This window comes from Carassius gibelio, chromosome B9 (genome assembly GCF_023724105.1).
Source record: "Carassius gibelio isolate Cgi1373 ecotype wild population from Czech Republic chromosome B9, carGib1.2-hapl.c, whole genome shotgun sequence".
Taxonomy (NCBI): domain Eukaryota; kingdom Metazoa; phylum Chordata; class Actinopteri; order Cypriniformes; family Cyprinidae; genus Carassius; species Carassius gibelio.
Window position 1 is genome coordinate 14,435,304 of NC_068404.1, and position 17,143 is coordinate 14,452,446.

Sequence of the window (17,143 nt, forward strand, 5' to 3'; positions counted from 1 at the left end):
AAAAATATAAAGCCATCCAGTCAGACTGGATCTGTCAATGTTTTGCTAGAGCATGCCATTTTATATTTAGTATGCATCAGGCAGTCAGCTGAGACTGCGATGAACAAAGTAACCGAATATTTATGAGCATAAATAAAGAACAAGCAATTATCAAATTAACTGCAGCCAAAAGCTAGTGCCAGAAGATTGAAATGATGTGTGAAAAAAATAAAAAGGTTACATGACATTCTCACGTTATTTACTTTCTAAAACTGTCAAACTTGCACAAAATTAACAACATAAGGAAATTAACAGATATTTATTTTTTTTAATTTTTTTTTTACAATATTTTAGTGTAAATTATCACTACAGTATCATTATGTATTGCTGAAGCCAGCAAATATTAAATTTTCACAATGCAACACCGTGTCATCGAGTTCCAGTGACTATGTTTTTGCACTCTGCATGATCTCTGTGATGTTTCACTCAGAGTCTGGTTCGCATTAAAATATTCTGCATACTCATTTCAGTAATGCAGCACAGCTTTAGTGAAATTGAATTAATTACCTAATGAATTTAATAATGATTCTGTCTTCTCTCTCAGATTAATTCCAGATAACCGAGGGGTTTGGAGTTTTAGGGCAAGACCTGCTGAGACTCAGAACACGAACAAAGCTTTCAGATTAATGTTGTCTTGTTTGGAATCAGTCCTAAAACAGCATGTTAGTAACAGATAACATAAAAATGTCATAAAGAAGAAGAGTTTATTACCGTGGCTACTCGATTTAATGTATTTAAAGCTGTGTTTATGTAATCTTGTTGTTTATGATGTTAAGAAATGAACACAAAATAAGATTTAAACCATTCTTACTGACAAATTTCAATATAGAAAACACAGTTCTGCAGTAAAGTTATGACTCCATTAAATTATTGCATTCTAATAATTAGGACAAGATACTGTACAGGGGTAGATATTTATGCGGATATGGTGTACAACTAGCAAACAAAATTAAGTGTTCACACACACACACACACACAATGGCCAAAGATAATGAACAGCAGAGGTAGAGGGATTCTACAGAAAGCATGAGAGAGGGAATTAGAGTCCTGTGAGCTGAAGTGCTCTACTCGAGAGCTCCACAATGGTGGCCCACCCTTGCCAGTGGCACCGAGAAGGTTGTTTCCTGGGCAACAGAGAGCTAAGAGCAGGGCATCGGTCTCTGAAGTGTGTATGAAGAGCTGTGGACCCAAGCCAATAGTTCACCTCAGGAACAAAAACACTGATGGAGTCACACACACACCCACACACACACACACACACTATGTTATTAGGATGTAGCCATTTCAAAAACTACACATTCTGCACACAGCAGCAATAACCCTATAAACATGTCAAAATGTCTAAAACACTGTGGAACACTGTTAGTGGACAGACAGAAAAATTGTTGTTGCTGCAACGAGCTTATACAACAAAGGCTGAATGCTAAGACTTAAATTCCATTGTGTAATTAATTTAAATAAATAAATAACTAAATAAATTACTGATACATAGGGAAACAATATGGCAGCTCTATCATTAGCACTACAATGGTAACATTTTCAGGTGTGTTTTTATTACCAGAGAAGATAATATGCCATATTTACATCAACACTACCTTTCAAAAGTTTAGGATCTGTAAATGTTTGTAATGTTTTTGAAAGAAGTATGTTATGCTCACCAAGTATACATTTATTTACTCAATAATACAGTAAAGACAGTAATATTGAATTATATTATTACAATTTAAGTGAATGGTTCCCATTCAGAAACTCGAGTTTGTGTCAACAAGCTATGGGAATAGCTTCAGCATGACCACGCTCTGAATCACGTGTACAATCATTGATGATGTAGCGACACGGAAGCTTAAAAGCATGTGCGGTGGATACAGTGGCAGCTTTCTGTCATTCAGCAAGCACTCTGTGTGTGTGTGTGTGTCTGTCTCTATCTGTTTGTGAGTCGTATTTAGTGTTGTCTGTCCCTCACTATAAACCATGTCAAAGTCGAGCGATAAGACAAACACTTGAGTGAGAGCAGACAGTGCTTCAGACTGTGTGATCCTCCCTGTCAGAGCTACATTATGGGTGCGCATACACACAATCTGTGCATTGTTGAAGCGTACGCAGCGGCAGACGCTCGCGATGCTCCCTCGAGAGCTGACTCTGTGTGCATTGCTCCTGGAAGGCTCTCTTTGTGAAGGGAGCCTTCATCAGCGTTCCTTGCGGTGCCAACCCCGCTTCCTCCGAGGTGGAGCAGCAGCTGCACTCATGGGGATCACAGATGGATCTAGTGGAAGGAATGGAGATGAGCTAGTCCCCTTCTTCGTCCCTACCCTCCAGACCCACTGGGATCGGAAGCCCTCTTTGCTGTTTCTTCCAGCTGGGGAGAGGGCTCGATGCTCTGCTTGTTTTCCTCCAAAGAGGTTGATGTGGAGGGCATCGATGGCCAAGCTAAACTTTGAGAGAAACAGGATGTAGAGCAGAAACAGACTGAACAGCAGGAAAGCATGTTCGATGAACGCTTTCTGCTTAGTGAGCCACCACACCCACTTCAGTGGATCCTTCATCACCACTTTCTAGCTTTTGGGACTGCTGGGCAGGAGCAGCCCATTCCGTGTACCGGCTCCTCATACCGGTAGGCTCAGAAACAGAGCGGGTGTGGCCCTTGAGGGGTCACACCTCGTAGTGATGTTGAGACCATCCTGCAATACAGAGCCCCCTCAATGAGGAAACTGTACGCCTTGAAGGGGGAGCTTTTCACTTCTTGGTGAGGAGACCACCAGCGTGACCCAGTTAACTGCCCAGCTGGCACAGTACTGGAGTTCCCGGAGGCCTGATTCTCTGCAGGGTTGACGCACTCCCCCTTGAAGGTCTATGTGGTGGACATTGCGGCCTACCATGCTCCTCTTGGTGGCCAGTCAGTGGACAGACGCCCCCTAATTACATGTTTCCTCTGCGGTACGCTGAGTTTGAGGCCTCCGGTATGATTTTGCGTCCCCCCGTGGGACCTGGCTGTGGTGTTAGAGGCTCTCTGTAAACCTCCTTTTGAGCCTATAGAGATAATATTTGATCATCATGTTTCTATTAAGATTACCTTTCTTTAGGCCCTCTCAGTGGACCCTTTCTTACCTAGGCTTCGCACCTGCTCTGGCCAAACTCTCTACCCTCAAGCAGGTTATGTACCTAAAGTTCCCTCCTATTGTACTCCAGGTCTTCTGACCAGCAGAAGCTTAGCTCTATGTGTTCAGTGCGAGCACTGGATGTATGATTCCACATAACTGCTCTGTGGAGAAGGGTGGACAGGCTGCTAGTGTGCTATGATCACCCCTGAGGTGGTCTTCCCACCTTCTAAACAGACCCTCAGTCATTTGCATTTATTATGAATCATCTGATCTCCCCTCGTCCTTGGGGGTCAAGGATCACTCTAGCAGGTGTTTCTATACACGAAATCTGCAATTCAGCGGGTTGATCCATGCCCCTAGCGTTTTACTGGTTCTATGGCCTCGACATCCATACCACTCCGGGCTCTTCTGTTCTCTTTCCCTAGCTGGGCTCTTTCACACTATTCAGGGATTTGTAAGTCTGGCGGCGTGGGCATACTCGTTCCCATAGTTTTCGACACAGCTCGAGTTCCTGAAGGAAAACGTCTCATGTAAACCTGGTTCTCTAAAGGGAACAAGACACTGCCTCTCAATGCCATACTTCTGGCATCCCTACTTTTAAGCTTCCTGGTCGCTACATCACCCCGCCTATGACATCTCGCCCCTTCCATTGTACTGATTACATATGTTCTCATAGTGCTTCGACACAACATGTTAAAAGATTAAAAGAAAATGTAAAAGCACAACATTTATTTGGAGCATACTGTCTTTACAGTTAATTTTAATGTATTTTAATGCAGAATAAATAAATAAAAACACCTTACTGATCTCAAACTTTAGAATGGTAGTGAATCTCAGTTAGGCCCTAGTGGTGGTCCATTACATTGTTTTTTTTTTTTTTTTTTTTTTTTTTTTTTTTTTTTTTTTTATGTAGGACATTCTGATTTCAGAGTTGAACTAAATGCAGTTTAAACATTGTATAAGAAAATAAACTAATATCCAATGTTTAATGTTCATATGCTGTGTAATGCTTAAAAATTAAATGCTCTGCAAATAGCAGCACGGTAACTATTATTCACCATAGCCAAGGTAAAACAAAAGGTAGAATTTTGCATTCTAATGTGCTCTATTGCTAGCTAGTAATAATAATGAAATTCAGTTATGTTAAAATGTAATTCCATTGCATTTTAACCAGTATTTGATTTTACAGTTTATTTTACTTTTTGCAAAACTAATTTTCAATGTTGAACCACTGTCTTTAATAAAAGAAATAGTTAACCCCAAAAATAAAATGTTGTCATCATTCCCCCTCATGTTGTTCCAAACCTTTTTTTTTTTTTATGATGATGATGATGATGATGAATACAAAATAAGATATTTTGAAGATTTATAAAGAAATTTCCAAAGTAGGAAAAGTCAGTGGAAGTCAACTGTTTGATTACCACCATTCTACAAAATATCTTCGTTCATGTTCAACATAAGCAAGAAACTCATTTGGTTTGGAATGACATAATGGTGAGTAAATGATGACATTCCCTTAAGTTCAGCAAAAAAAAAAAAAAAAAAAAAAAAAAAAAAAAAAAAATATATATATATATATATATATATATATATATATATATATATATATATATATATATATATATATATATATATATATATATATTTTTTTTTTATATATACATACAATTTTTTATACATACATTTACATTAATCATTTTGCATGCAGCTTTATCCAAAGTGACTTAAAATTGGGGAATACATAAAGCAATTCTTCTTAAAGAGGCAAACAGACACAGGAAGTGCTCGCAATGCCACATTTAAGGAATTGTTCAAGTTAAGGGCAATCTTGAAAGAGAAGAAATAAAGAGGAGAATGACTTTCTTTTTCTTTTCTTTTTGCTTTCATGATGAAGTCAAGTAGTGTCTAAAGAGATTAGTTTACAGCTGTCACTTGAAAATTGTCAGGGATCCAGCATTCCGGATAGAGGTGGGAAGATCATTCCACCGACCGGGAATAGTGAATGAGAATGTTCTTAAATTAAATTTTCCATCAGCAGAAAGTTTTGCCAACAGCAGTGTTTAAAGAACTAAAAGTTTCCTCAGCAAAATCTTGACACCAGTCTTCCACTGTAACGCATAACATTCACTGCCACATGCTTCCCTTTGAAAATGTCCTACCTTTTTTCAAAAAGGGAACGTGTCATTGTCATCTTTTGCCTCACTTGTTTACTTATTTATTTTAGGTCTGAGTTGGACTACATTACCTTCCATCCAGAGGTGCGAAGTAGCACTTTCACACACGTATTTCTCTTTTACACGCATGCGAATGCACCAAAACTGTCACCTTCCACATGCTCTGCCAATGGCAACTACATTAAAAAGCAAGATAAATATTTATAAGCCTTCTAGAAAATTCCAAGATGTATGTTGGTGGTAAAAACATCTTTCTTTCTCAATCCTGCTAGTACTCACATAGACACACATCCGTATATTAGATAAACAGGCTCTCTCTAGAGCTGACATTCTTAAGGAGCTCAGTGTCAGCAGAGACGTGTGTTTGAGCACTTCTCATGCACTCATCTCCTGTAATGATGTGCTTAAAGAGAAGCAAAACCATCACTCATTCTCAACAGTTAACTCAATGAAGTACTGCCATACATACATGCACACGCAAAATAGCTCTTGAATTATATAACGAAGGTCAAAATGCTCTTATGCTTCTGGAAACTCTTAAATGAATGATGTCTGACTAAACTTTGTTTCTAGCCGTAAGTCAAGATATTGTCAAATAACACTGCATATGTATTCTTAAGAATGTCATATTCCTTAGAGGCCTAAATGTGCTTCCATATATTTTGTATTTTTATAAGAAAATTACAAAATGCGTGTTGGAAAAGTGTTAGCAGAAATACATCTTTGAAAAAAAAAAAAAAAAGAACTGTAGCATGTATCAAAAATGTCAGGCAATTCCATAGATACATAATAATATTCATAGGATCTCACAAAATGACCTTTAACTTGACAAGGAAGAGTAAATGTGCTTGAACTGATATCAAAGGCAGATCTTTGATAGAACAGGATATTTCCACTCAGAGAAGAATTCCAACATATTAAAATAGATTTAGACAGATATTTATCATTTTGCGGGTATGTGCACTTCAGTGACAAGCTTTATTCAGAGGTGAAATGAAAGCAGGACAATATATTAACTTAATATTTGTGATTGATCTGCTATGACGTTTTGGCAAAAAAAATAAAAAAAATAAAAAAATAAAAATAATAATAATAATAATACAAGAAACAGTGATTTTTATGCAATTTTATGTTTTTGAAAGAAGTCTCTTATGCTCAACAAGGCTGCAATTATTTGATTTTATATACAGTATACAGTTTCAAATGTTGTTACAATTAAACATTGACATTTTCTATTTTAATAGTTGATTTTGGTGACGGTAATGTGAATTTTCAACAACCATTAATCCAGTCTTCAGGCTCACACGATCCGCTGCATACAGTTCACATAAATTACTCCACCAATAAAACACAGACATTCCATTTAGTGAGTAGAAAAGGTCCCGACATTTATGGGAATTTTCCAGCTGAACAAAAGCGGCCAGACATCTTTGTGCGTTCACCGCTGAGGCTCCAGCAGTCGCAGTGACATTGAACATCGTAATAAGAGCTTTTCAATAGTGAGCAAGAGCGAACGAGCTGTGCCTCATCAGCACAGTGATAATAGCGCACTTTTCATCTGAATTATAATTACACATTAATAGAGTGTATAAAAGCAAAGCCATTCACTTGTGCTCTCATGAAAACATTAAGCATTTTGTCGTTCCCCTGGTTGCGATGAGTCAGACTCATATAGAGTAAATGTACACGCATTTCTAGAGTCTCTCTCTCTTTCATAGACTTCACTGGCCAATGGCATTCAAATGGCCTATAATTGTCTTGCTGGTGCTTTGTGGGAGATTAATCGCAGATATTCAAAACTCAATGAGACACATCTGCAAACATTATACAGGACAGTTGCAGCCAATCAGGATTCAGAAAGAATGGGTAAACGGGAGACATGGTTTATGAAAAGTGCTAGATAACACTAAAGCAGAAAGGGTGATGTAAAGACGGGAAGGTTAGGGGAAAGTAAAAAAAAAAAAAAATTCTAGGACAAGGTGAACATATCCCATAGTGCACCAGGGGAATGAGCATGTCTCCTCTGAGAAATGGCCAAGTTCTGTTATCCTCCTCTTTGAAGGACAATAAGACATGTATGTATTGCTCTCACTCTTTCTCTCTCCAAAAAAACAAAAAGAAAAAAACAATAGAAGAAAGCATTACAGAGTATACCACATGATTTATGGTGTCTAGGCAGGTGAAAATTTTCTCTGCTGTTACTATTCTAGTCAATATGCTATTCTAGTACTATTCACATTTAGCATTTAAGCTGAACATTTTCCTCAATAAAGCTGATAAAGCACTGCATGTATGATATGCTGTAAAGTATGGGGAAGTCGTGGCCTAATGGTTAGAGAGTTGGACTCTCAATCGGAGGGTTGTGAATTCAAGTCTTGGGCCAGCAGGAATTGTGGGTGGGGGGTGTGCATGTATAGTGTTCTCTCCGCTCTCAATACCACGACTGAGGTGCCCTTGAGCAAGGGACCGAACCCCAAACTGCTCCCGGGACGCCCCAGCATAAATGGAAGCCCACTGCTCTGGGTGTGTTTTCACGGTGTGTGTGTGTGTGTGTGTGTTCACTGCTTTGTTAAAAGCAGAGCACAAATTCCAAGTATGGGTCACCATACTTGGCTGTATGTCATTTCACTTCATTTCACTTCACTACATATATACACACACAGACACAAATTATAAATATGTAGTGTTATTTTTGAATATCAAATTATGCATGTGTGTATTACGCACACGCACACACACACACACACACACAAATTATAAATGTGTAATATGTTATTTTTGATTTTCTTTTTTTTCTTTTTTTTTTTTTAACAGTTTGGTGTTGGTAAGGTTTTTTATGTTTTACAAGAAGACTCTTAGGCTCATCAAGGCCACATTTATTTGATCATAAATAATTATATTATGAAATATTATCACACTTGAAAACAACTGAAGTTATCTATTTCAAAATATTTAAAATGAAAAGCCTTCCTTTGATTCAGCAAAACTGAATTTTCAGCAAATATTACTACCTTTTCATTAATATTACATTAATAAATTACATTATATTACATTAATATTATATTAATATAATATTACAAACTTTTGATTGGCATGTACAGTATATACAGATTTTATAATTAATGTCCTTACCAACAACTTATTCCTTGGATGTCACATATCCACCATCATTAAATAAATAAATAAATAAATAAATAAATAAATAAATAAATAAATAAACAGTTTGTACTGACACAGCAGGAATGCAGAATAATTCTAAACTGGCCTCTCAGAACTCCCACAATCCCTGACTGCCAGTATTTGATAACAGAGAGCCCCAGTCCAAACTAAATCCGCTGGATGATTCAAAAGTTGACCCATCAAGTCACTTAAAGACAGCAATGTTTTGAAAGCACTGCAGAGTCAGTGTTTACAGTCTTCAGAAAGTCAGTCTGCCTAAAATTACCTTTGCATGTTACACTGAGATAGGAGAAACTATTTTAACAACCTTTCAACTTAAAAGTTGAATTGATTAAATGATTGTTAAACTCAAGTGTACAAACATTTACAGTTTCATCGATCTCTTCCTGAAGTGAGGGTGTGTATGTGAGGGGCTCTGGCTCTAGTGTGTGCACACCCCTGGAGAACCTCAGCCAGATCAGACTGAGCTCTGTCTCTCGGCCTCATGCTAATGAGCCTTTCAGTGTGTGGGGTGTCCTGTGATATGCACACAATTTCCACTTAAAGCAGAGAGAAACTGCTCTGCCCTTTCCACTTAATGCGATGTTAACCTGTCTGCTCCCCCTGGACCCAGCCCACTCCACTCGCGTCCTTTGCTCTGCAATTCTTTCCCGTTAGTTTATTTTTAGAGGGAAGAAGGAGCGGGTCACCTCTAGCCCCCTCATTCCAAACACACATACACACCAGGTTCACTCAGGGGATGGGCCATTGTTGTCTTTAGAAGAAGTGTAATTAATTCATTCAACCTGGTAATTAAGCATTTGGTTGGTAAACAATACATTTAAGTGCCTTTGGAAAGCACTCTGGTGTCCTGAAGGACCTCGGCTCTTGGACTATAGTTCACTTCCTGCATAAAAGAGAATTAAAACCAGCACAATTACACATATTTAGAGCCTTTTAGACATGAATATGGTTTACGCTAGCATGCTAATTACACTGGCACCATGTCTCAGGTAAAAAAAAACAAAAAAAAAACAACAACAACCTGAATACAGGGCATTTCACAAGGGAGTTTAAGTTTAAAGTATTGATTCTAATACTTCTAAGTATTTCTTCTAATACTTCATTTACACAAATGCTTTGTGACTGTGTGTGATCATCCCCATGTGTGACAATGCCCAGCTAAATATTAAATCTCTTTTATGGGCCATGAGGAGAAATTAATATGCAACACTGCGAGCTAACTAAAACAAAAGACTAACAACCAATATAACTAATTAGCTAATTAAATATTGTAATGATTGTCTGAGCTTATTTTTCTCATTCTAACTTTTCCACAGGGGACCTGCAGCTAATATACAAAGACTAATACAAAAAAGTAAATAAATAAATGATACAAAATAATATCAAAATCAAAACTGACTAGAACAATCTTCTTCCTTAATATTTAAGAATTAATGGAGAACCTTGCATAAATAATGCTGTCATAAGTTAAAGCAAAAATATTTGTTTAAAACTTAAATGTATTCAAATGATATCATAATATAATAAAATGATAATTAATTTTATTACTAAAAAAATTAAATGAACAATTCATGAGTGCAAATGCAATTAAAATATATATAATCAGAATAATAATTAAAGTGGTAGAAAATAACACTGCAGAAAAAAAAAAAAAAAAAAAAAAATGAAATGCAAGAGTTTTGGTGCCATGAAACTAAATGCTACAAAAAAAAAAAAAAAAAAAAAAAAAAAAAAACATATTTACAAATAGATCCTAAATACTAAAAATATTGTACGCCTTATATTCATAAACCTTTAATCTTAATTAGAATAAAGTCTAAGGCTTTGACATTTTTTTATTATATATATATATATATATATATATATATATATATATATATATATATATATATATATATATATATATATATATATATATATTATACAAAGGGGGCTATAAACAAAAGAAGAAAGTTTCCAGAATTGGAAGTGAGAGATTGCTTTCTAAAATCTCAGAGGTAAGTGAAAAATACACACATTTTTCATTCTTATGAAAGATGGAGGAATATAGAAAAGCAGTTACGCACTTCAAAAAGACCCTGAGAATAGAGGTGTTTGGGCAGCTGCCTTTCATTTGGATTTTTTCACCTTTGTTTCAAAACCGTAGTTTAAGAGCGTCCAGCTGCAGAGTTCTTCAGCAGGTGCGATCTTCTTAAAAGCATTGGAAAGTGTTAAAATTGCTACTCTACAGTGTGTCATGTTCTATTCCTGTAGCGCCAATGCAGCTGCTCGAGTTCACACAGGTGTGGGAGTGTGTGCACGAGTGTGAATATTCATTGTGAAGAGCCATAATCTATCACCATTTTTCTACAGTACTGTACAGTCTGGTGTTGTTTGCCAGTTTGATGCATGCTGACACTCTTAGCAAATATAATAACAGTTCTGATCGTACAGAGAATGGCTTAAACCTTAAAAGAATAGCTCACCTAAAAATGAGCCAACTATAATTTACTCACCCTCATGTTGTTCCAAACCTTAGTGACTTCTTGAAACATAAAGAATAGGACACTTAAAACTTCTAAAAGCATCTATGGTTGCAGGAAGTTTTGAAAATTAAACTTCTGATATTTTGGAAGTAGATTGCCAAAGCAAAATGTGTCGAGTAGAATTACAAAATATCAGAGTGTGATGTCTTTCAGTGACTCTCTCCCTCTCTTACACACACAAACCCCCTCATTGAGCTTACAGTTTGGGATCTGTTCAAATGCTGTCTCGCCTTTCTCGTAATTTGCCCTTTTGCAAAGGCACTAGGTAAGAAAGCAACACAGATAAGTGGAATAATGGAGAGATTGAAATAAAGAGAGTGAGAGAGTAGCGTTAGTGGTGTAATTGAGAGAGAAGTTCCGATAAGAGCTCAACTCAGCCGTCGCACCCTAAACCAGTGTCCTGTTTCAGCCCTCCCCTCCTCTCCTTTCTTCCCCTCTCCTCCGCTTCTTTCTCTGCTGCTCTGCTCCACTGACTACATGCCACTGGAGTTAACTGATAACTTGACGGCTCCATTGACTGACTCCATCTAGGCGATGTTGGTCTTTTTCCACACTTTTCATCTTTTATTTTCTTAAAAGTGTGTGCGCGAGTTCACTTCGAATACAAGGAACTCTTTGTTGATGCATACTGTACAAGTACACTGAAACCTTTATGCCAAAACAAGTATAGAATTAGCTTTTTGCCTGAGAGTAGCCCACAAGAATAATGTCCCACTTAACGGTGAAACACTCCTTCAGCGGGTCGCTCCTGTAATCCAAACATTTGTAAGGGATCGAGGCCTCTACCAGGGTCAAGGTCCACCAGCTGGTGTTTAAAGGGTGGACAGCGAACAAGTGAATGACCGGAGGAGAAAGCTGGGTTTTGTAGCTTGTCCTGTTTATTTACCCGCTCTCCTGCCCTCACCCGTGTCTCTTTCTCTCTCCCTCTGTGTGTCTCCTGCCCTCTGGGCTGAGCAGGTTGTGTCGGTATGAGCTACGAGAGAAAGGAGAGGAAAAGATGACTTTAGCCAGACAAGGTTAATTCTGTTTTCTTTTCCTATGTCACTGCCAAGAGAGGGAACAAAAAGGAAGAAAGACAGAAGAAAACGAGATAAAACATACAATAGAACAGACAAAAGCAGAGAACCAAAGGTCTGTATAGGATTTTTTTTTTTTTTTTTTTTTTTTTTTTTTTTTATAAATGAATGCAATGCAGCAAAACAGACTTTTAACTGTTACTTGATGTTTATTTCTAAAATATATAATTATAATTCTTATTTTTTCTTTTTTTTCGTTACAATCACTAGTAAAATAACTGTAACATGATTTCTCATGGCGTATTCCTGTAGCAAATGAAAGCAATTTGATATTTATGTAGCAGAAAGAAAGAAAGACGGGACAATTTGTTATGATTATTGAACTCATCTCTCAAATGATACGCCACAGCCACAGTCATTCTATGAGAAGTGACATTTATGGCAGAGCTAATGCCAGTGTGTGCCATTCATGTCTAATATAGTTTGACTGAAAACAGTTTTACAGGAAGTTGTTCTGGACCAGCTCAGATTAAATTACATCAATATAGCATAAATAAGGCGTGATATGTACTGTGATATTTGAACTCTAAAAGGAAATCACATCCGAACTACTCAATACATAACTACACTCTTCACAATACAGAATCAGTGTCTAGTCACCATTTAAAACACACACACACACACACCAGGACAAATAATGACTCATGCCAGAGTCTTCTCGAATCATGTGATAGCTTTGTGTGGGCAGAAAAAAAAAAAAAAAAAAAAAAAAATGTTTTATATGGGAAAGTTCACAATAATCCAAGTTTTACACTCCATGGATTTTTGGCATCAATACTGACAAATTCTACATTTATGCATGTGGCAGATGATTCTCTATCTAAAGCTACTTGCAAGAGTGTCATGCTCTACTGTTTATGCTACAGGAATAACATGTGAACATGTCTGTATATACAGCTTTTGCAGAGAAAGAATATGACTCAAAACAAGGTACAGGTGCAAAAGTTCATTTACTTCAGTATTCAACTCAAATTTTGAATTTTAAAAGACCCAAAGATTTCAACTACTTCAGTCTGTGCACTGAATTTATTTAATACACAACATTCTAATTTGAGATGCACCTGTGTTTAAGTCTGTTCTTCACACTAAGCTACTGTATAATGTGGTATTACAATAATGTACAAGTCAGACATATAGCTTTTACCGTTTTGCAGCCATCCTTGAGAAAGAGCTGCATACAAATGTATCTTTTTGCATTGGATAGATAATATGGCATGAGGGTGAGTAAATAATGACAGCATTTATTTTTGTACGACCTACTCTATTAACTGTGCTGTCAATTACAGTACTGGTTAAGAAGGAAACCTTAATACCAGTTTCAATGATTTGCTGTTTTGATAAGCAATCGACCCATCAATTAGTCAGCTTCCTCTGTTCCCAGCCATCTGCTTGATCTAATGTCAACTGGAAATACCACATGTGATGCAGTTGATGAGAATGTCACATATTAGCCAAATACTGAGATACTGATCTGGACAGAAATCAAGAAGACAAATGCTTGTCACTGACCTTACTTTGAATGATTCAACCATGTTTGAGTTCTTCATCCAATGTCTTTCTTTTGTTAATATCAAAATGTCATAATTTGACTACTCACATGTGTAAGCTTGACTTTAGAGTTCACTTTCATGTAATGTGAAACCTGCATAACTGACTTTTCTTTGTAAAACACAAAATAAAATATTTCAAATAATGTTTCAATTATTCTGCCCATTTAAAGCCAAAGCAGTCCAAAGAAACACTGAAGCCCATTGACTTCAACTGAATGGAGAGAGATAATAATAATAATAATAATAATAATAATAATAATAATAATAATAATAATAATAATAATAATAATAATAAATAAATATCTTTATTATTTAGGTCTTGAAGTTCTCATTAAAATGTTTTTCTTTTTTAATTAAAAAGAACTTATATATATATATATATATATAAATAAATTGTAATGGTCAATAAAATGGTAGACAGAACACACCAAAAGTGAAAATGGATGACTGAACGTATCCACGGTGTACCTTTTTCTTCTGCATCTGTTTGGGCCTCGTGTTTTCATTCTGTCAGCGAAAACAATGGTACAGAAACAGACCCGTATGAAAACGACAGCTATATTTACCCAGCATTCTATCATATAGACACACGGCACATTCCTCAGCAGTGCTTTTGTCATAGTTGGCACACATATCAGCGGCACAGGCTGTTTTCTCAAACTTGAGGAAAAAGAGAGAGGAAGGAAAGTATAACTGAAAACAATGACAGAGGGAGAGAGAGATGAAGGGCCAAGGCTTTAGGGAGAGGAAGGTGTTTAACTGTGCTCCTGCAGATAAGCAATGATTAAAGAGTGTTACCAGAACGCTGCGTGTGTCGGCGCAGTCAAACTTGCTCTTCTGTCTTCACTGGCCTAATGGTTTCACTCGGGTCTCGGTGGGAGAATGATGCCGTTTCAAACATGAAACTCCAGATGTTCTAATCTGAAACTCTCTCCTGGCCTGAGAAAACCTGAGGGAGGCAACAGAAAAAAGCAGATCATCAGAAAACTAATGACGGCGTGTCAGAACACAGCTGCGACCCGTGAACTCTTAATTGCTTAACACTTTCCTATTCGCCCCACCTCAATTACCCCAGCAAATTGCACATGATTGAATGAGTGAAGCTCACAAACAAGCAAAAAAAATTAAAATTAAAAAATAAAAAAAAAATCTTATTTTTATTCTGCCCCATCATTACACTTCCTTTCCATAACTTACTCGTTCTCGGCTAGATTGGAAATGATGTGTTTGAAGTAGTCCTGCTGAAGGCTGAGGCAGCTATTCTGAGGTGGCCTAAATAATTTTCAAGGTTGTTACCACGAACTCATTCTGACCCATGCAGAAATTATAGTTTGCGACCAATGTGCATTACATAATAACTTTAGAAAAGTGTTACTTTTTCAAAATATAGTAGGTGATGTCCCTCAAAGCCAACTATAGAGCTTCAGCCAACTTAACAGTCAGTATTGTGTTACTTTTTTTATGAGTGATGCAACTTACTAAACTTCATCACTGATCATACAGCATAATGTATGAATTGCCAGACTATATTATAATATATATCTTACTGCTAGGGGTAGTTCACCCAAAAATTTAACTTCGGAAAAAAGGAATATAAAACATGGATGGTTGGATTTGGAAAGAAGTTGGGGCGAGTGAATGATTTTTTTTTTTATTTTTTTATTTTTTGGGTGGAGGGTGAACTTACCCATCAAGGTAATTGTTCAATTAAGTAAGAAAGATGCAAACTTTCCAGTAGTGACGCATAAAAGACAGACACAGTAAATGGGTTGAAGTCATTAAAATAATAAATTCATGTTTGTTTCAAAGGCCCGACGATAAAAAACACAGAGAGTTGAAACTTTGCCCTCAATAAATAAACACTGAAAAACAGAAGTTGCGGCTGTGCAAACAAACGTTTGGCTAGAGATGTGGAATGATGAAAGATAAGAGTGTTTCAAGTTTACGCCACTTTTCAAACTGTTTGTTTCTTTGTCTCAAAGTTTGACAGAAAGCACTGTGAGACTGGAGACATGGCACAAGAACACAACATGTTCATGAGTATAGATCACATTATGCATACATACGAGACCTTTATATATATATATATATATATATATATATATATATATATATATATATATATATATATATAACTTGTTTGTGCTCTATCTATAATATTCCCACATTTATATTATTCCATAGTTGTCAGATACAGGATTTGCTGATGCTATTCAAGAGATGTGCTAATAAAAAACTTACTCATAAAGACAGTTAGTCCCTTAGTGATTCAGTGTTTTGAATGAATTAGTTAAATTAGTGATTCAATGACTAACTCAAAAGCAGTCACATGTATCGTTTCAAAATTTGAATGTTAAATGACTAATGCTGCATACATGACATGTCGTAATAACTGTAATTTTGAGATGACAACACGCAACGATCTAACTGGAGCTGATCACATCGCAATGTAAATGCCTAAATTTAGCGCCTAATGTATTTGAGGTGGTCTGGAGGGCTACAAGTTCTACGAGGACATGAACGTGTTTTTTTTTTTTTTTTATTGGCATCTCGTAATGATGGTAATTACGATATGACATGAACACACCATAACTCATAAAAACAGTTAATTGTCACCACCTTCATGTGAATGCCGGCTTCATGTGAATATGGCAAACTGACTTTTTTTTAGGACGTCACACATTTAAGTCACAAACATAACACCTACAACACACCTCTCTATGACCAAGCAGAAAATAAATGTGTGCGAGAGGTGTGGTTATATCTCAAAGTCAGAGAACTGCATTTCAATTATGATTTATGTCTGTAGAGATTGCTTTCTGCTGATAGAAATGAATATTCCTGGTGGCATGTGAAGCTTCAGACAGACTGTCTGGGCGAGGTGATTTGTCACAGATCTCTTCACACACTGTTCTGAAAAGTAGTTCAGAGAAAAGGTAAAGAAGTTCAGACAAAGGAAGACAGAAAAAAAAAGATGCAGAAAAGTCTGTGAGTTGCAGAAAGAAGTGTTTCATGTGGCAAAGAGAGGCAAAGAGAGACTGTGAGAAATAGAGGAAGGTGGATACAGATACTAATAGCTATGTGACTCCCTTGACGGCTCAGAGGTGGTAATCCCTGTTAGTCCACAAACTGATACTGCAAGAATATCTGTGCACATGCACCCACAGACACACAGACACACACACACACACACACATAAAGCCTGCATTATGCTTTCAGAAGCAGCTTACATCTGTGTGTGACTGACAGCTCTGGCTCTTCCTGGTTCCCCTGTTGTCATTTACTTCGGTTGCTAAAGCTCCAGGAGACATCATCCTCCATACAGACCTGGAGATAAACGTATCCCTCTATACTTACACCTCTCTTTCTATAGGCAGCCACATGCCTCTCTGTCTCTATATAGACTTACTCTCTCCAAAACATCTGGAGAACTGCACAGAATAAGCTCTTTTTCTCACACACTCTTTCACAAGCCAAAATGCTGGTAGATATTGAAGA